Here is a 20,713-nt window from a genome sequence, read left to right as displayed (position 1 = left end):
AACTTTTTGTTAAGTTTTCAACAATTTTTTAAAGGTTTTTTTTTTTTATTATTATTTTTTGACAGGCAGAGTGGACAGTGAGAGAGAGACAGAGAGAAAGGTCTTCCTTTGCCGTTGGTTCACCCTCCAATGGCTGCCGCGGCTGGCGTGCTGCGGCCGGCGCGCCGCGCTGATCCGATGGCAGGAGCCAGGAGCCAGGTGCTTCTCCTGGTCTCCCATGGGGTGCAGGGCCCAAGCACCTGGGCCATCCTCCACTGCACTCCCTGGCCACAGCAGAGAGCTGGCCTGGAAGAGGGGCAACCGGGACAGAATCCAGCGCCCCAACCAGGACTAGACTTTTGAAAGGTTTTACATAGAGTCAAACATGACAAAATACTAATAAAAAGCTCCAGTATACCTCTTTCCAAATACTATGCTAAGGAGTTCAACAAATATTTTCCATTCTTGTAATAACCCACGAAATGAGTTTTAGATTTACTATTCATATTTTATGGAGGAAACCAAGACAGTAGGTTAAGTAATTTATTCAGAATCACATGATAAGCAAGGGGAGTTGCTGGGGTTACAGGCTCTATTTGGTCTCAGTCTTCCTCCCCTTAAGTATGATTTACTGGCTCCTAGTTGTAGAAAGAACCACTTCACTCACATCGCACTGCAGAGCAGTGCCCCCCGTGTTCCATTTCCCCCTTCTCCACTAAAGCCATCCTGCCAACCAAGGCCGGGTCAACTTTTCTTCCTCTATTGCTTTAATTCGGTCACCACCTGCTCGAACCACTTCCTGTAGCCCACAGGAAGTTCAGCCGGCTTCTTCACCAGGCCCCCGTGCCTATCTTACAGAACAGCCCTTCTCTGGCCTCTGCAGCCTGCAGTTGAGACGTAAGAGACAGCAGTGCACTGGAAGGAAGGAGATAAATATTTTCCAGTAGGAACAATGATGCTTTCTTGTCTTGCAGATCAAATGCTTGGGAATTTTTCATTTTTCATTCCTAGGGAAAGGCAGCTTACTTAAATGCTTCTGAAGAGAAACAAAATCCTAGAATTTAAGTTTACATTTTCCTCAACAGCCGTGATGATCTGAAGTTCACACATTCCATCTGAGTGCCTACTTGTTCATCCCATCTCTCCTTCCCAATTTTGTTTATACTGTTGTTAGGTTTTTGTTAAGCAAAAAAGAAAAGTCCGCTAAAATTTTTTGACTTGATTTCACAAAATTATTTATTTACTTTTTTTTTTTCATTTTATTTGAAAGGCAGAGAGATGGAAAGAGAAAAACAGAGGTACAGAGATGGAAAGAGAAAAACAGAGGTACAGAGATCCTCCACCTGCTGGTTTACTACTTAAATATATGCAACAGCCAGGGCTGGGCCGGCTGAAGCCAGCAGCCAGGAACTACACTGGAGTCTCACTTGGGTGGGAGGGACCCAAGCATTTGGATCAACCTGCTACCTTTCATCAGAGGTGCAGTAGCTAGAACTTGAACCAAGCACTCTGGTATGGGGGGTGGGCATCCCCAGTGGCAACTTAACCTCTGAGTCTGCCCCTTGACTTGGCTTCTAAATTTAATTCACAAATCAAAACAAATGAAAAAAATTTTTAAAAAGATCTCATGAGCAAAAATCAGGAGAAAGAAGGTACAGACTTTGAATGAATTTATATAAAACCTCACGAATATTTTCTACCTTCTACAATAAAGTATTATAGGCAATATTTTAGGGACTGGTGTTGTGGCTTAGTAGGTTAAGCTGCCACCTGTGATACTGGCATCTCATATGAATGATAGTTCTAGTCCCAGCTGTTCCACTTCCAATCCAGCTCCCTACGAATGCACCTGGGAAAGAAGCAGAAGATGACCAAAATACTTGGGCCCCTGCCACTCACTTAGGGAGACCTGAATGGAGTTCCAGGCTTCAGGCTCTGGGCTTTGGCCTGGCTGAGCCCCAGCCTTTGAAGCCATTTGGGGAGTGAACTAGCAGATAGATTTCTCTCTCTGTCTCTCCCTCTCTGTGCAATTCTGCTTTTCAAATACATTTTTTGAAAATCTAAAAAAAAAAAAGGTAATATTTTAAACAAAGAGAATATCAATGACACTCTCCATATCTTAAATTACTAATGGTGGCCAATGTACAATTCAATTCTCTTTGCCATCTGTTGCTTGCTAGAAACTTTAGTGTGTTTTCCAAGGAAATTCTAACGAGAGATTCCTCTAAAAACAAGAAGAATTAGAAAAAGAGAAGGAAGAGGACAAAGAAGAACAACAAGGAGAAGAAGGAGAAGAAGAAGGGGGAGAAAGGAAAAAAAGAGCAAAAAGTCTTGGAGCAAGTGTGTCGCCCAGCTGCTGGGACCTTGCCTCCCACACTGGAGGGCCTGAGTTCAATTCGTGGCTCTGGCTCTGACTCCAGCTTCCTGCTAATACAAACCCAGAAAGGTACTGGTGATGGCTCAACTTCCTGCCATGCACATGTGAGACTTGGATTGAGTTCCCAGTTTCCTGCTCTGGCCTAGCCCAGCCCTGGCTATTTAGGGCATATGGGGAATAAACCAAAAGATGGTAGATCTCTCTCTCTCTCTCTCTGTCTCTCACATTTAAAAATTACCAATAAAAAAACTTATTTTTTTTGCAGGATATACATACTAACATTTTTCTTGTCTGATTCTATCCAATTTCTTGATGGTGTTTTGATTGAAGATTTATTAGGAGAGCTTCACAATTTGAACAAATACACTGAAAATGCTCTTCCTGTTGAACAAGAGGTATGAGGAAATAAGTCAATTTTTTTTGTTTGCTATGTAATGATTCAACCAGTTTTCTCTAATTGGTACTAAGCTATCTTACCAGTAATCTCTACTTTAAAAATTTGACTTGTGGGACTGATGCTGTGGTGTAGTGGGTAAAGCCACTGCCAGCAGTGCTGGCATTCCATATAGGTGAGGGTTCCAGTTCCAGCTGCTTCACTTCTAATCCAGCTCTCTGCTACATACAGCCTGGGAAAGCAGTGGAAGATGGCCCAAGTCCTAAGGCCCATGTGTGGCAGAATGAGAAGGCCATGCCAAGATGGCCACTGGCAAGCATGCGTCAGTTACTCAGGAATGGCTTCAAAACCCACCTGGCAACAGAGCCTGCCTGGCAACAGGCTGTGATTGGTTAGGGCATAAACCACCCCTTGACCGGATTGGCTGCCTTGGCTATTTAAGCTGCTGTACCAACTGAAATAAATGAGTCTGCAGGCTGCTCGGCTCTGGCCTGCTTTCACCCGACTCCGGGGATCTGTGTGGTGATTCCACGCCTCTTGTGCCCACCATGCTCCTCCTCTCAGAACGAATCCACAGCAACACCCAAGCACCTACATGGGAGACCCAGAAGTTCCTGGCTCTGGATCAGCCCCGTTCTGGCTGTTGCAGACATTTGGGGAGTGAAACAGTAGATGGAAGACTTCTTTCTTTGCCCCTGCCTCTCTGTAACTCTGCCTTTCAAATAAATAAATCTTTTTAAAAATGTTATTTGTTTGTTTGATAAGCAGAGGATTACAATTTCCAGCCCTCTGATGGGTTGTATCCCCGCCTCTGATTGGCTGTTATCACAGTCTCCTGACTGGTTGTTATTCTAGCCCTCTGATTGGTTATTAGCTGTAATTCTGTTCTCCTGATTGGTTAAATCTAGGTAGGCATTTTTGTTTATAAAGAGTCAGTGCCCCAGGCTTCTTAGGACAACTCCTCTCTTGCAGTCCTCTCACCTGACTGCTGCTGCAGGTGCCTCCTCACTGCAATAAATCTTGCTTTGCTCACTGTCGCCATCAGCATGGAAATTATTTGACATGAGACAAGAACAGAGATCGCCTTGAGATTGCCTTCATGGTCTTGTAATACTGTCTTTGGGGCAGCTATCAGGTAGCTAGAAACTTGTCTAGAGACAGGAGAAAAGATTGGGTGGGACCCTGGAGTCAGGGCTTCTCTCCCTCCCTAAATATCTGTGTGACCTGAGGCTGGCCAACTTCGGGGCCTCATTTCCTCATCTGATTGGAAAAAAAAAAAAAAAAAAAGGTGGGTATAAGGGTTGGCTACCAGAGGATCAAGGATTCATGGCCCCCTGAGGTCAACCCAAGCACCACCCTTCCTCCCCAGGACCACCCCAGAACCCTCCTACATCCATCTGCCCCCAGGAATGTTTAAATCCAGGCTCCTTGGCTCCAGGGCCTTGCCAGAGCCAGGCTGTCCCAGGCAAGTCTGTCTTGTAGGCAGCAGACCACAGGGAGCACATCCCAGCCCCGCCTAGGATAAGCCCCTTTCTGCAACCCAGAGAAGCCATCAATGTTTAATTTCACTCACAATAACCTGAAACAGATTCAGACTGCGATGTGCAGCATCTCCCGGCACCACTCCTGCTTTGGAAAAAAAAAGACAAGAAAAAGAAATGTGCTTGCGTTCAGCTGCAATTTACTCAGCAGAGTGATTAATCAATTAATTATTCCATTCACTGAGCATTACTGAGTGTTTACCATATGCATCCTTGTACTACTGGAGTAGGAAGACGGAGTAGCCCAGGGCCAGCCTCAGCACCTGGCTTGGTGACCTGTGTCTCACCCCAACACCCACACACCCAGGGAGGTCTTCAGTGGCTCCCCACCCTACAGTTTGTCTTTCCCACATGAATTCTCTACACAGTCATCATTTTAAAGTGACAGTCTTCCTAAAGCCCTTGCTTAAAATTCTAAGCTTTCTCCCACCCTGAACGAAAAAGAACTTCTGAACAGGCACATAAGGCCTCCAGGGAGGGGTCTCAGTCACCCCTTCAGCCTTCCCTCCAGTTGCTCCTGGCTACAAACTTCCCCTAATGCTAACACCAAACTCTGAGCCATTCCCTGGCACAAAAATGCTGTTTCCCCTCTTCACCACTTAGCTTAGCCCCTTCCCTGTCTAAACTGCCAGCACTGACTTTAAGATCCCCCTCTGCCTGGGAAGCAGTAGAAGATGGCCCACGTCCTTGGGCCCCTGCACCCACAGGGGAGACCCAGAGGAAGCTCCTGGCTTCCAATCAGGTCCGCTCCGGCCGTTGCGATCATGTGGAGAGTGACCCAGCGGATGGAAGACCTTTCTCTCTGTCTCTCCCCCTCTCCATCTATAACTTTACCTCTCAAATAAATAAATAAATAAATAAATCTAAACAAAACAAACAAAAAAAAACCACATGCTCTCCCCCCCACATCTGCAGAGCTGCTCTGACCTCATTAACCCACCTCTGTCTATCTCTACTCTCTTACCCCATTGTATTACAATTATCTGCTTATTTTTGTGTCATCTCCACTCACTGCAATCCTGAGAAGGCTGTCCTTATTTATATTTGCAATTTCGGAGCCCGGCATGGGTAATTTTGAATTAAAGTGAACCTTCCATATGTGTTGGCAGACTGAATTAATTTGGGATGTGTAATTACATGTCTGTTCCTGTAAGGCCTTTGGGTTTGGAGAGGAGAAGGCAATATTCTACCCCTCTGTATCCAGAAAACAAGCAGAGAAACTGAGATTTTAGAGTAGCAAGTGGGCCAGAAAGGCAAAGGAGCCTAGCCTAGTGCTTCCTTGCACCTCTCTTTTACAAGATGCTTGTTTGCCTTTCTAGTGCTATTGTATGCCCAGGCCAAATTGCTCTCTTTCTATTTTCTTTAAGGTTTTATTTAGATTCATATTTATTTAAAAGAGCAAGGGGCGGGGGTGGGGGGAGAAAGCTTTCATCTTCTGGTTCGCTTCCTAAATGCCCACAGCACCTGAGGCTGGGCCAGATTGAAGCCAGAAGCCCAGAACTCAATCTGGGTCTCCCATGTGGGAGGCAGGGATCCATGCATTTGGGCCATCATCTGCCATCTCCCAGGGTGTGCATTATAAGGAAGCTAGATTAGAAGTGGAGTGGGAACTCAAGCCCAGGCACTGACAGGAAATGCAGACATCTTAACCTCTGTACCAGGTGCAGAAAAACTTATCAATTCTTCCTATTCTTCATTTAGGAAAAGAGCAGGAAGTGTTCTTTTCATCAATGCCCACTCTCTGCATTGTTAGGATTAAGTTAAAACAATGACCTTGGATCATTTAGCAGACTGTTTCGCCCACAGTGAGTGCTCAGTAAACGATGCTTTCACTGTCCTTGTTGTTAATGTTCTGTACTAGTGGTTTTGGGGTGGCTTTTCTCCAGGATGCAGATCTGAACTTCAGGGTTTCCAGGATTATAGGGATAACTGTCATCCCTGGGTTAGGAAGCCTGTTTGCCATGGGAGCTGTTGGCCTGCTTCCCAGAGCTCTTTTCCTGGGTGGAGCTATTGGAGAAATCATTGTGTGAATGGCTTCCTCATGTGATTGTCCCTGCTGGAAAGACCTTTTTGAGCTTAGGATTTGTCCAAGTGCTAATTAAAAGGGATGCCTTTGTTCCTTTGTTTGACAGTTGGATTCTGCTCTTCCTGGAGATCTCACTTTTACCATGTTAAGTAACACTATCTTCTCTCTCCTGTCACACTCCATTTGGGATATTCAAATCTACCCTCACTGACTTCAAAACTTCCACTTGCCCCCTTGGATTTACATTTTCTGTGCTTTTTTTCTGCTTATGAATGTTACAGACATGGACAAGGGAGTCAGGTAAGAGGAAAACAAATGTAATTTTGGGGAAAGATTGTGTGGCTATCCCATTGTTTCCCAACCTTTACTATAGAAAGAAACAGGGTTAAAGTGTACATGGAAGGGAACAAAAATGGGAGCTGGCACTGTGGCATAGTGGGCAAAGCTGCTGCCTGTGACACTGGCATCCTAAATGGGCACCAATTTGAGTCCCATGGCTGCCCCACTTCCAATTCAGCTCCCTGCTAATAGCCTGGGAAAAGCAGCAAAAGATGTCCCAAATGCTTGGGCCCCCGCACCCACTTAGGAGACCTGGCTTTACCCTGGCTCAGCTTGGTCATGGAGGCCATTTGGGGAGTGAACCAGCGGATAGAAGATCTCTCTCTCTGCAGTTGCCTTTCAAGCAAATAAATAAATCTTAAAAAAACAAAACAAAACAAAACAAAACAAAAAAAAAAAACAACCTTTGTGTGGACATTGTAATCTCTTTTGGGTCAAGGAGCAGGAGTGGAATGGTGGTCACATATAATTGGTATATGCTTAATTAAAAAAAAAAAAAAACACCAAACTGATATCCAAAGTGTTTGAACTATTTGCCAAGAGCAGTGGATGAGAATTGTAGTTCTTCCACAGCCTAATCAAAGCTTGCTATAATCAGTCCAGTTTAATCTTAGCCATTCTATTAAGTGTGCAGCGGTATCCCATTGTGGTTTTAATTTACATTTCTCTAATGGCCAATTATTTGGATGACATTGCACAGAATACTTGCCATCATATATCTTTTGCCCATCTTTGGATTATAAGAGATAAGAATTTGGAGCTAGTAGCACTGGTCATTGGTATCAAGACAGTTTTCTGTGGGGCTGACCATTGCGGCCACTTAGGGAGTGAACCAGTGGATGGATGATCGATCTCTCTGTCTCTGTCTCTTCCTTCTTTCTCTGTAGCTCTGCCTTTTAAATAAATTTAAACAAAAAAAAAACACAATTGATTTTTTTATACTGATACTGACTCCTATTATCTTGCGAAGTTATTAGTTCTTTTGGCTTTTTTGTAGCTTCTATCAGACTTTTTTTTTTTTTTAGATTTATTTATTTATTCGAGAGGCAGAGTTACAGAGAGAGAGAGGGAAAGACAGAGAGGTCTTCCATCCACTGGCTGCACCAGTCTGAGCCTGGCAGATCTGAAGCCAGGAGCCAGGAGTTCTTCTGGGTCTCCCACATGAGTGTATGGCACCAAGCACTTGGGCCATCTTCCACTGCTCTCCCAGGCCATAAGCAGAGAGCTGGATTGGAAGAAGAGCAGCTGGGACAGGAACCTGGGATGCCAGCACCGCAGGTGGAGTGGCTTAACCTACTATGCCACAGTGCTAGCCCTCCATAAGACTTTCTACATAGATGATCATATCATCTACAAATAGATAGCTTTATTTTTTCTTTACTATTGTATTAGTCCATTTTCCACTATTGTAACAAAATACTCGAGGCAGGCTAACTTTATAAAGAAGAGACCTAGTTAGTTCACTACTTTGGAGACTGCAAATGTTCACAGCACAGCACTCTAGGGAGGGTCCGCTTGGTTCACCACCTCCTCACAGATGGCATGATGGTGGGAGCATGTGTCTGAAGACAGGAAGCCAGACTGCAAGACTGGGTATCATCATGCCTTCCAAGGGCATGCCTCCAGTTGACCTAAGGATCTTTCACTAGACTTCACCTCTAAATGTATCGCTACCTCTCACCTCACCACACTGGGAGACAAACCTTCAACACATGAAGCCTTATGGAACAAACTCAAACCATACCCACAGCAATGCTAACTACTACCTTCCTTTTATTTAGTTCTCGAGCCTTATTGCCCAGATCTAGAACACCCAGAACACTGTTGAATCGAAGTGGTGAAAGTAGGCATCCTTGCTTTGTTTCTGATCTTGGGGGAAATGCATTCAGTCTCTTACCATTAAGTAGGGTGTTTGTTATAGGTTCTACATAGATGCTCTTTTTCAGGTAGGAGAAGTACCCTTCTAGACCTAGTTTACTAAGAGTGTTTGTAAGGAATGGATGATGGATTTTGCCAAATGCTTTTTTTGCATTGATTGAGAAGATTTTTTTTTTCTGTAAGTGTGTTAATAGAATTAATTCCATCGATTTGTGAAGGTTAAACCAATTTTGCACTCATAGGATAAACTCCACTTGGCCATGATGTATTCTTGGTTTTCTATATCAGTGTATTTGATTAAATAAGAAGTCTTGCATCTATGTTCATGAGAAATATTGTTAGTTTTCCTTCTTGTCATGTCTTTGTCTAGTTTTGATTACAGAGTAATGATGACCTCAAAAGAATGAGTTTGAATCTCTAGAAGAGTTTGTGTAGAGTTACTACAATTTATTTTTCTGACATTTCACATGATCCAGGAGTGAATATTGTAAGCATAGAAAAAAATTTGAAGATTTAAATGGGCCAAAAAGATTATAAGGCATATCCTTGCTAGCTCATGCTTTTAGACTATTTCAGCCTTTCTTTGTCTTTGGGTTGTTTTATAATTTGTAAATTGATAATATTACAAAAGATCCTTGTCCATAGAAGAATAAATTAATTGTGTCTGGAGGAAAACAATTTATTATTTCCCTGTGGATGGACCTATCTTACATTTATTGTAAACCATTTTATATCATTGCACATTTTCAACTTACCTTTTGAGTCATTTGAAAACATACTATTGTTTTCCCCATGTTAATAAGTTAAATAAAATCCTTGAAAAGTGTACATTTTATATTTACACAAGAATCACAGTTTTTCCTTAAAAATTATCTTTTAATGCAGTACTGAAAATTCATGCTATAGGCTCTGTTAAATCCAAGGTTATCAGGTTGGTCAGTTGTTGATGACACACAAGGTCATTTGCTATAAGTGCTAAAGATGATAGCCAGAGAAAAGTTATTTTAAGATTAAAGAGAGGTTGGAATTTATTTTCTTATCTCTAAAAAGAGATATTGGGATAGATCATTTCTAAGGTCCTTTTCCATTCTAATCATCCAATTCCAACCTAGTGATTTCATGATGAACTTATTTCAATTTCCAAAGTTCATTATCTGTTAAATGGGATAGTGACATCTTCTGTGTAAATTTCAGATAATCAGATAAAATAATGGATTGGAGATGTTGAAAGTACAATATAAATCTAAGGGTTTCTTATCTGTGCCTCATGGCAAGTAAAGATAATGAGATGTTCCTGTCATTCCTTCATTTTTGGTCACTAGTTTAAATTTTATAATATGTATAATCTGCTATGAAGCCTAAATGAGCTGACCTGAATTTAGCCTTTTTTATTGAAGAAGAATCATTACCTTAAAATTAAGCTTATCACAGTTTTTAAATGATCTAGAATGTTAAATTCTAAAAGTGCAGACTGAGACAGATGCAGTGCCTCTGGATCTACTTTCAAATGCAGAGGCAGTCAGTTGCATGGATAGCCTAGAGATAGTGCCATTCTCACTTCTATTTTGTAATTACTTGAAAGATTTACAGAGTTCTAAAACTGATTCAAGTCACACATTGCCTCATAACCATGCAGCCATGGGTGTACTCCATGGACAACCTCTGCACTCTGCCAGCCACTTTCTGACTCTAGCTCATTCTCCAGTCCTCTCATAGGAGTGTCAGGATATCCAGTTTGAGTGAAGCACAAGATTACATAACATACACGGTGCATTGGCCCAAGGTACTGAGTGAGAAGCAACACTAGTATGAGTAAGGTGGAGCCCAACTTACTGGTACAGTTCAATCAACATGAAGCTGGAGTCCCAGACCCTGCCAGTAATCCAGCCACGAATGAAAGCAAGTCAGTGTGAATAGCTAGTCTGTTGTGGGTTAGGCTAGGTCTAAATTCCTATTCTAGACTCTCGCCCCTCACTTAGAGAGCATTCTAACTACAGGCACAAATACAATGTACAAAGTAATAAAGTTGATTGATTGATTGATTGATTGATTTTTGGACAGAGTGGACAGTGAGAGAGAGACAGAGAGAAAGGTCTTCCTTTTCCCGTTGGTTCACCCCCCAGTGGCTGCTGTGGCCAGTGCACCGCGCTGATCCAAAGCCAGGAGCCAGGTGCTTCTCCTGGTCTCCCATGTGGGTGCAGGGCCCAAGGACCTGGGCCATCCTCCACTGCACTCCCAGACCACAGCAGAGAGCTGGACTGGAAGAGGAGCAACCGGGACAGAATCCGGCACCCAAACAGGGACTAGAACCTGGTGTGCCGGCGCTGCAGGCGGAGGATTAGCCTACTGAGTCGCGGCACCGGCCTAAAGTAGATTTAAAAGATGAGGAAAACACCCACACACATGGGCATTGTTCAGGGAGAGTGCCCTGCTTGCTCTTGGTCCACATGAAGAGAGAGAGACAGAGAGAGAAAGAGACAGAGAGAGAGAAAGAGACCACCTCTCCCTTTCTCCCCTTTCCCAGGCTTCCTATGAGCTTAGAAAAGGGAGTGGTTACTTGATACCACTCCCAGGTCCCAGGTAAGGGGAAGTATATCAAGGGGAAGGAGTCATTTGACTGACAAGTGGGCAGATAGGGTAACATAAGGGCTGGGGAGGTGTGGCTTCTAGCCCGTGACCCTAATCTAGCTACCTGCCTTATCGCATATCAGGTCTACATAGGTGAATTTTCTCTAGTTAAAAAAGACTTATTACCTAGTCCAAGTTAAAATTATTTATTTATTTTATTTTTATTTTAAAGGCAATTTATACTTTGGCTTACTCCCCAAGTCCCCACAAAGCAGGGGCTGTGCCAGACCAAAGCCAGGAGCCCAGAACTCAATCTGAGTCTCCCATGTGGGTGGCAGGAATCCAAGTACTTGAGCCACCATCTGCTGTTTCCCAGGTTGGACACTCACATGAAACTGGAAATGCAAGTGGAGCCAGGACTTGAACCAGGTACTCCAGTGTGGGACGAAGTGCTTCAAGCCCAAATGCCCACCCCTAGTCCATGTCCTTAATGAGTTCATACACATTCTCTTAACCTTTGTGAGCCTATTTCCTCATCCTTGAAAGAAACTAGATAGGGTGATATTTAAGTTCTCTTCTAATCTAAAGTTTAAAAATAATGTTTTTGACATGGAAGAAAAAATTGGAAAGCTATGATCCATTTTCATTTGTCTATGTTTTACCCATCCATGAGTCTATTAATTTATTCCACAATATTTTCTGTGTGTAAGACACAGAAAGATGTCTAAGATGCAGCTTCACTTTCAGGAATGCTATGGAAACCCTTCTTCTGCCAGCTCGCGTATGTATGGCGGGATAGCACAGACTGCCTTTAACTAGACAAGGTTGAGGAACTGCTAATCAATTAATTAATTAACAATCATCAAATGGAACCCAGTGGGGATGTGTGGCTCAGCTTCCCAATGCTAATCACTGGCCCTTTGTAGAGCTGAAACAGGACAAATCATGGCAGGATCGCAGATGAGCTGGCACACAGACGTTATTGCAAAGAGGCTGTGATTCTCATTTGTATCACTGTGCTTGCCAGTTTTTATCTGATATTAATTAGAACTTCTAGAAGTACACGTTAGAACCATAAAATATGAACATTCATGCCACTGGCAATCTTAGGCATACTGAAATAGCCCAGGGCAATTTTAAGGTAAGATTACTGTGACTGGTATTGGAAGGTTTGATTTTCCACTGCCTTCAAGGAAAAGTTTGTCAGGGGTCTGGGCATTCACCAAACTTATCTATCTGTGCCACTGAACTTTTGCCTTTGTGTGTTCGTGCCGTCATCTGCCTCATTCCTTTCACGATTTCCAGCAAATTCAATGTCATCTTGATGTATTTGTCACATGACTGCATTTGGATTTCCAGTTGTGATTTCTCCAGGAATACTGCCTGGCTTGATGTTCTAGGTTGTTTCTCATCATTATGAACTTCTGTGCTCCATTAACTAACACTCCAACCACCAAATGATCTCTTAAGGTGACGTTAATGGTGGACTGGTTCATTTGCCTGACATCTTTGCCACAAAATACTTGTGAGCATTCCTGTGTAGCAGCAACTGTTGTTGATCCTTGAACATAAACTCCTAGAAGGAAAGGTTCATGTGCGCTTTGGACAAGCTGACTGATGCAAATGGTGGGGTAACGGTTCTTCCATTCATGATTACGGTATCATAAATTTACATGAAATGAAATATATAATATGGGGAGTTTGGAGCTTCAGCATAATCTGTTAGGATTTCTCAAGTTCAGAGGAATGATATCAGACACAGAGATCTTACAGTGAACCATGCGTGAGGTGCTTCCTCCTACCATGTTGTCTTCTAAAAGACAATGAGACCTGAGCAGAACTAGAACTCCACAGGCTACTTTGAGCTGTCTCGGTTTCATCGTGCGTATGGACGTTTTTTGTATCTGTGGCTTTTGAACACTCTCTGAATACCTTGTGCCAGTTGGATGAATCCCTGTGTTATGGAATCTGCCTCCCCTACCAAGAAGTCAAAACTCAAATTCGTCGCCTCTTTGGTAGGAGACGCGGCCTTCTCCCTGGGCCGCCCCCATCAGATGCACCTGTGTTAGACTTTGACCTGACAGGACCCAGTAAATGGAATAGGCTCTGTGTGCAGATTCTGCTTTGTCCGTGCTGGTGGCAGCAGTGACCCTGTTTCCAGAGGTGGAGCAGCAGTGGTGGCAAGGGTGAATCGCTGATGGCGCCTCTGTTGGATGCAATCACACTTGCAGGAAAGTCAAGTTCCCAGTGTTCAGTTCTCAGCAGAGGCTGTTGTGGGGAGCAACCGGACTAGACTGAGTTACTGGAATTAAGACTTATTCTATGCATCTGCTCTCCCACAATATGGCGCTGGGAGAGAAGTAAACAGCTTCCGCACAGCTGCCTCCAGTTCAACTAATAAACTGTAGGACTTGCTATTGATTGGAGGAGAGCAGCGTACTCGGCGTGTGGGCAGCCGAGTTAGGATTGGCGGAGGAGGACTATAAAGGAGGAGAGAGACGGCATGCACCAGGAACATCTATGGGGAACATCTAAGGGGAGCATCTAGCTGAAGGAACACCTGTGCAGCCCCCAGAGAAAGCCGGCCGGCGGTGTGCCGCTCCCCTGCGGAAGTGGGGAATGCGGCCAGGGGGAACTGCCCTTCCACGGAGGTGGAAGGGATAGTAGCCAACCCGGGAAGAACCAGCAGCAAACCCGGGGAGGGCCGAGCAGACAGAAAGAACAGCGCAGGGTCCTGTGTCGTTCCTCCACGAAGAGGGGGAGCGACATAGTGGTGCCGTGACTCGGATATGAAGCCTAGGCAGGGTTTAGTGTCGTTCCTCCACGAAGAGGGGGAGCGACAGGCTGTGGCTTCAGGAAGCGCAGCCTCACCATTTTCCCTCTGACCCTTCAATGAATGAGTCTTTAAGTTACCTAAAGTCTCCTGGAATCCCTTTGGAGCTTCTGTCTCTTTCTACTTAGATTAGCCCTGGTGAATTCTGTTTCATTTTTTATTCTTAATTAGGGGTCAGAGCAGTGGTGTAGTGGGTAAAGCTGTTGCTTGTGGTATTGGCATCCCATATGGGTGCCGGTTCCAGTCCCAGCTGCTCTACTTCCAATCCAGCTCCCTGCTAATGTGCCTGGGAAAGCAGAGGAAGATGGCCCAAGCCCTTGGACACCTGCACCCACGTGGGGTACCAGGAAGAAGTTCCAGGCTCCTGACTTTGGATCCATCCTGCTCCGGCTGTTGTGGCCGTTTGGGAAGTGAACAAAAGGATGGAAGATCTCTGTCTCTTTCTCTGCCACTCTGCCTTTCAAACAAATAAATAAATCTCAAAACAAAAACAAAAACTTAATTCAGTGAGACTTTGCATTTAACTAGAATGCCATATCTATTGAAGGCAAGGCTTTGGGGCAAAATAAATAGTCACACTCACAGAACACAACAGAAATAAAGTGAAACTTGTGGGATTGCATGACTGCTTTAAATACACTGGGACAGGGAGTGGGCATTTAGCCTAACAAGTAAGATGCTGATGTCCCATATCAGAATACTGGGATTTGATTCCTGGCTCTGGCTCCTGACTTCAGCTTCCCACCAATGCAGATCCTGGTTTGCTTAAGTAATTGTTTTCATGCCTCAAATATGAGAGACTCAGATTGAGTTCCCAGTTCCTGACTTTAGTCTAGCCCAGCTCTGGATGTTGCGGGCATTTGAGGAGAGAAATAGCAAATGGGAAAGCGCTCTCTCTCTCTCTCTCTCAAATTAACAAGCAAACAGACAAACACTAGGGGCAAAAGGGGAGGAAATTATACATTCTAAGACTGAAATTTGGGCTTATGGTGGTTTTCAAAATGCCAGAGAATTTCTGACTATTCTGAGTGTGAATCTCCAACAATTGCAGCTCAAGGCAGCCAGGTCTCTGCAGCCTTGGCTCTTATCCTATCATTCATGATGTATAAAGGGCCAAGCACTACTATTATATGAGCATCAAGGCTCCAATCAGGAAAAAGTAGGATGCTGTGACATGGAATGGGGCCGTGTGGGGAGATCTGGCTGACTTGGAGCTTGCTGAACTCCCTAACTTACAGAGCACCCCTTCTAGCAGCTGCCCTTCCTGCTGCTTGACAGAGCTCCAAGTCCCTACTTCAGACTCGCAGGAGACAAGCACATGCCAAAGGAAGCTGGTTCTCATGCTAAACTCTCCCCTACTTATCGCCTCTAAACTGGAGAATAGATTCAGACCCAGGCTTTCTCTACTGAAGCTGTTTTTATTACTTCAACAACAGTTTAGCCAATGTAGTTGCTTCACCAGGCTACCTCTGGTTCTGCTGTCAAAACACAGCACAAGGGGCCGGCACTGTGGCACAGTAGGTTAATCCTCCAGTCGCGGTGCCGGCATCCCATATGGGCCATGATTCGAGTCCTGGCTGCTCCTCTTCCAATCCAGCTCTCTGCTATGGCCTGGGAAAGCAGTGGAAGATGGCTCAAGTGCTTGGGCTCCCGCACCTGCGTGGGAGACCTGGAAGAGGCTCCTGGCTCCTGGCTTCGGATCAGCACACCTCTGGCAGTTGTGGCTATTTGGGGGAGTGAACCAGCAGATGGAACACTTTTCTCTCTGTCTCTCCCTCTCACTGTCTGTAACTCTACCTCTCAAATAAATAAATAAAATCTGTTAAAAAAAAAAAAAACACACACACAACAAAACCTGCTGTGTCACAGCTTTAACCTACTTCCTTTCTCTTGGTCTTACAGAACAACTGGCTATATAAAACAAAACAAACAACAACAAAAGCAAATCAGCCAGAAAGTACAGAAATGCCCAGACTGTTAGTGTAGTCTTCGCCCAGGGTGCTCCTGGGTAAGCACGTTTGCCATTTGCCTTCACATTATCAGCTACGCTTGAGCATTCTTTCTTTCCTAGGTGAGATTTCTACTTATTTCTTGGCTCCTGTGGCAAAGTCAGACATCTCAGAGGGATTTCTCTTCCCATGAGCAAGTAAGGTTGTCCCTGAACACTTTTAGGGTTTGTTTATGCAGACTTCAAGGAAGATAAATGTGAAAAATTCATTGCACTCTGAAGTCATGGGAGTTGTGACAGAACTAGGAGGTGACAGCTCTCACTGAGCTCGTGGGATTGGCTCAGAGACTTGGTGGCTCTGCATGAGGTCCCACGATTAGATATGCTCTGGAGCTATCTTTCAAGATACTTCTTGGTCTCCATATACCTCTGAATTAAAAGGTGAAACAAACAAACAAAAAACTTGGAAATAATCTAAATGTCCTCAATAGAAGAAAAGCTGAATTTATGGCACAGAGAAGAATCTAAGTAGTAGATAGCAGAAACTTGAGAGATTGTCAAAGGCAAAATGGTTCAAAGGGTTTATTATTACTATTTTTAAATGTTTATTTATCCTTATCTATTTAAAAGGCAGAGAGAGAGAGAGAGAGAGAGAGAGAGAGATCTTCCATCTATTCCTTCACTCCTGAGATGTTTGCAACAGCCAGGCCACAATGGCCAGAGCTGCACTGATCCAAAGCCAGAAACCAGGAGCTTCTTCTGGGTCTCCCACATGGGTGCAAGGAGGCCCAAGGACTTGGGCCATATTCTACTGCTTTCCCAGGCCATAGCAGAGAGCTGGACCAGAAGTGGAGTAGCCGGACTCGAACTGGCACCCATATGGGATGCCGGTGTTTCAGGCCAGGGCGTTATCCCACTGTGCCACAGAGCCGGCCCCAAGTAAGGTGTTTTCAATGATATTTACTATTATAATAACTTAGTGACCACTTTCTATATAAAAATTCCTATTACTTTATTCTATTTTTAAATCATTATTTATAAGCAGAGAAATAGAGAAAGAGAGGGAAATAGACACAGAGAAATCTCCCAAGTGTTAGTTCACTCCTCAATGCCTGCAACAGCTGGCATTTACGAAATAATAAAATCTAAGGTGGGTGTTGTGTCTCAGTGAGTTAAGCAGCCACTTGGGAAGCCTGCATCCCATATCTGATTCGAGTTCTGGTTATTCTGCTTCCAATCCAGCTTCCTGCTAATGTGTGCTGGGAGGCAGCAGATAATGGGTTGACAGGCTTGGGCCCCTGCCACCCACGTGGGAGAGTTCCATTCGGCTCTTGGTTTCTGCCTAGCTCAGCCCTGGCTGTTGGCAGGGTGGGAGTGGGGGTGAGATGGGGTGGGGTGGATTTGGGAAGTGAAACAGGGGATGGAAGTTTGCTCTGTCATTCTACCTTTTAAGTATATGAAAGTAAATAAATATTTATTTTAAAAAAATCCAAAATCTGGGGCTGGTGTTGTGGTGTAGCAGGTTAAGTCTCTGCCTGACATGCTGCCATGTTGGTGCTATTTTTTTTTTTTATATTTATTTATTTGAAAGGCAGGGGCTTTCCCTGTTACGCCACAGCACCAACCCCTGCACCGCTTCTGACCCAGCTCCCTGGTAATGTGCCTGGGAATGCAGCAGAGGATGGCCCAAGTGCTTGGGCCCCTGCACCCACGCGGGGGACCTGAAAGAAGCTCTAAGCTCCTGGCTTTGGCCTGACCTATCCCTGACCGTTGTGGCCATCTAGCGAGTGTACCAGCAGACAGATCTTTCTCTGTGTCTCCTCTTTCTATAACCCTGCCTTTCAAGTAAATAAAAAAATCATTAAAAAAATCCAAAATCCATACCATAGCCTCTGAGGTCATCCCTGCCCTGACCTATAGCCCCTCCCTGATGCACTCCCACCATCCTCTTTTGCCCCTGAGTCCCTGCTGTTCCTGGAGCAAGCCACAGAGTCTCTGCCCTTGCTACAGTTCTCATCATACTCTTTCCCTGGAAATTTGCAAGACCCCCTCACTGTCTCATCCAAAGCAGCAACTCCATGGTTGCCTGTCACCTCTCTTTATTTTTCCTCCTAGCACTTGCTACCATCTGGCATTCGATTAAGTAACTGTGCACGCATTTTTAGTGATCCATATACTGCCCCTCCACACCCCACACCTCCACCTTGTTAACTGCTGAACCTTCACTATCAGGAAAAGTATCTGGCCATCCTATGCCCAGCAAGTTTATAATATATTGCACGACTGAGTGAATTTCTGAACTACTTCCATGTTTTCTACTTTTAAATCTGAGTTGCTAGGACTGTATCAGCCACGGGGTGATCCAGGTAATAAGATGGATAATGAGAGAATTTCACTTCAAAGAACAGCATCCAAATATGGAATGTCATGGGCAGTGTGTGGGAAGAGAGATTAAGCAAGATAGCAGAGTTCAAGTGAGTGGGCATCGAGAGAATCCAAAGGAGAAAGTTAATTTGGAGAACTTTAAAATTATGAACTGAGTTTTAAATTCTACATCTTGATGACACCAGAGAAATGAAGCAGATTCAGACAATTTTGTTGATGTTATTGCTATTGTGGACATCATTTTCAGCAAGAGACTACTGAAATACTAATTGTTATACAGTGCTTTTCAGGACAGCTATAAACCAAGGTAAGCCAATAGTCAATAGGATGGCAAAATGAAATGGAACTACTTGAGGGGATATAGGGATAAAGAAAATTAGATCAAAACAGCAAAAAGCAGAAGGAGAGAAAAGCAAAACTATAAAAAGCAAGATACATAGAAAATACAAGATATTAAAAATTAGGCCAGCCATAATAAGGACCATTAAAATTTTTAATATATTAAATTCTATTAAAATACAAAAAGCCTCAGATTGCACTTAAAAAGTTATAAGCTTTTTAAAAGACATATTTCTAAATGGAAAATGAAGATATTAAAAATTACATCAGCCATATCTAGGAGCATTAAAAATTTAAACAGGCTAAATTAAACAATTAAATAAACTAAATGCAAAGAATTCTAAAGGGCATTGGGAAATTGTGATTTTTACATGAAGTATATCCAAAACCAAATTTCAAAGAAGAGCTGAAAATACAAGATGGACAAAGACAAGGAAAAATAAAGCAGGATGTGCAAGTCAAGGCAAGAGGCATTCCTGGGGAGCTAAGCATTCCTTGGGAGCTGGTGTTGTGGCACCGTGGGGTAAGCCTCCACTGATGTTGTTGGCATTTCATGTCAGAGTGCCCATGAGAGGCTGGGCTGCTCTGCGCCTAATCATGTTTCCTGCTGATAAGCCTGGAAAGACAGCCCAGTACTGGAGCTCCTGCAACCCATTTGGGAGACCAGGATAGAGTTATCGGCTCTCAGCCTGGGCATGACTTAGCCATAGCTGTTGTGGCCATTTGGGGAATGAACCAGCAGATGGAACATCTCCCTCTCTGTCTCTCCCTCTCTTGCTCTGTTGCTCTGCCTTTTAACTAACTAACTAACTAAATAAAAAATGTTTTAAAAAGACATTAATGGGGCCGGCGCCGCGGCTCACTAGGCTAATCCTCCGCCTAGCGGCGCCGGCACACCGGGTTCTAGTCCCGGTTGGGGCACCGGATTCTGTCCCGGTTGCCCCTCTTCCAGGCCAGCCCTCTGCTGTGGCCAGGGAGTGCAGTGGAGGATGGCCCAAGTCCTTGGGCCCTGCACCCCATGGGAGACCAGGAAAAGCACCTGGCTCCTGGCTCCTGCCATCGGATCAGCGCGGTGCGCTGGCCGCAGCGCGCCAGCTGCGGCGGCCATTGGAGGGTGAACCAACGGCAAAGACCTTTCTCTCTGTCTCTCTCTCTCACTGTCCACTCTGCCTGTCAAAAAAAAAAAAAAAATACATTAATGGGATTAAAATAGATATTTATATTAATTGAAGATACTAATTAAAATTTATATAATAATTAATTTAACAGTATTCTTTAAAATTATAAAAACAAAAGATTATTAGAAATACTAGAATTTGACAAGGCAATGACAAACAGTGAGGGACATTAAATACTTTTTTTTTTTTTGGACAGGCAGAGTTAGAGAGAGAGAGAGAGAGAGAGAGAGAAAGAAATCTTCCTTTTTTCCGTTGATTCACCCCTCCACGTGGCCACTATGGCTGGCGTGCTGCACCGATCCGAAGCCAGGAGTCAGGTGCTTCTCCTGGTCTCCCATGCAGGTGCAGGGCCCAAGCACTTGGGCCATCCTCCACTGCCCTCCCGGGCCACAGCAGAGAGCTGGACTGGAAGAGGAGTGACCGGGACAGAATCTGGCGCCCAACCAGGACAAGAACCAGGGATGCCAGCGCCGCAGGCAGAGGATTAGCCAAGTGAGCCACGGCGCCGGCTGACATTAAATACTTTTAAAACTTAAAATATGAAGGATATTTTCTTTATCAATAAATTGAAGAATATAAACATAATTGCTTGGAAATGATATTTTAGGACAACATGAATAAATCAGTAAGAGAGAAAACAAAATATTGAACTGTAGTCTTAGATTTATCCCCAAAATACTTCAAGCCAACTTCAGGTTACAATGAATAAATTCTACCAAATCTTTCAAAAAGTTATAGATAGCATCATTTCTGTGTTATTCATTGTTTCAGATAATAAGAAAAATTAGGAAGAATTGCAATTATTCTATAAGGCTAATATAACCTTGATAACAAGATTGAGCCAAGACACAATAAAATGAAATTATAGATGCAAAAAGGCCAAATAAAAATTGACAATTCAAATACCACAACTGATTAAAAAATATGC

The 20,713-nt window shown here is 43.9% G+C and overlaps 1 protein-coding gene across 9 annotated transcripts in view; it reads right to left on the bottom strand.

The window, feature by feature from the left end:
* KMT2C (lysine methyltransferase 2C) overlaps positions 1-2,737 on the bottom strand; it is a 422,602-nt gene extending 419,865 nt beyond the window's left edge. For all 9 annotated transcript variants that reach the window (XM_070077275.1, XM_070077280.1, XM_070077282.1 and 6 more), the window contains exon 1: positions 2,637-2,737. The gene's annotated coding sequence lies outside the window, so the exon portion shown is untranslated. The remainder of the gene's footprint in view (positions 1-2,636) is intronic.
* Between the last annotated feature and the right edge of the window lie 17,976 nt (positions 2,738-20,713).

The sequence above is a fragment of the Oryctolagus cuniculus genome, chromosome 7 (assembly GCF_964237555.1).
Source record: "Oryctolagus cuniculus chromosome 7, mOryCun1.1, whole genome shotgun sequence".
Lineage (NCBI taxonomy): Eukaryota > Metazoa > Chordata > Mammalia > Lagomorpha > Leporidae > Oryctolagus > Oryctolagus cuniculus.
This window is presented reverse-complemented; position numbering and strand designations above follow the sequence as displayed.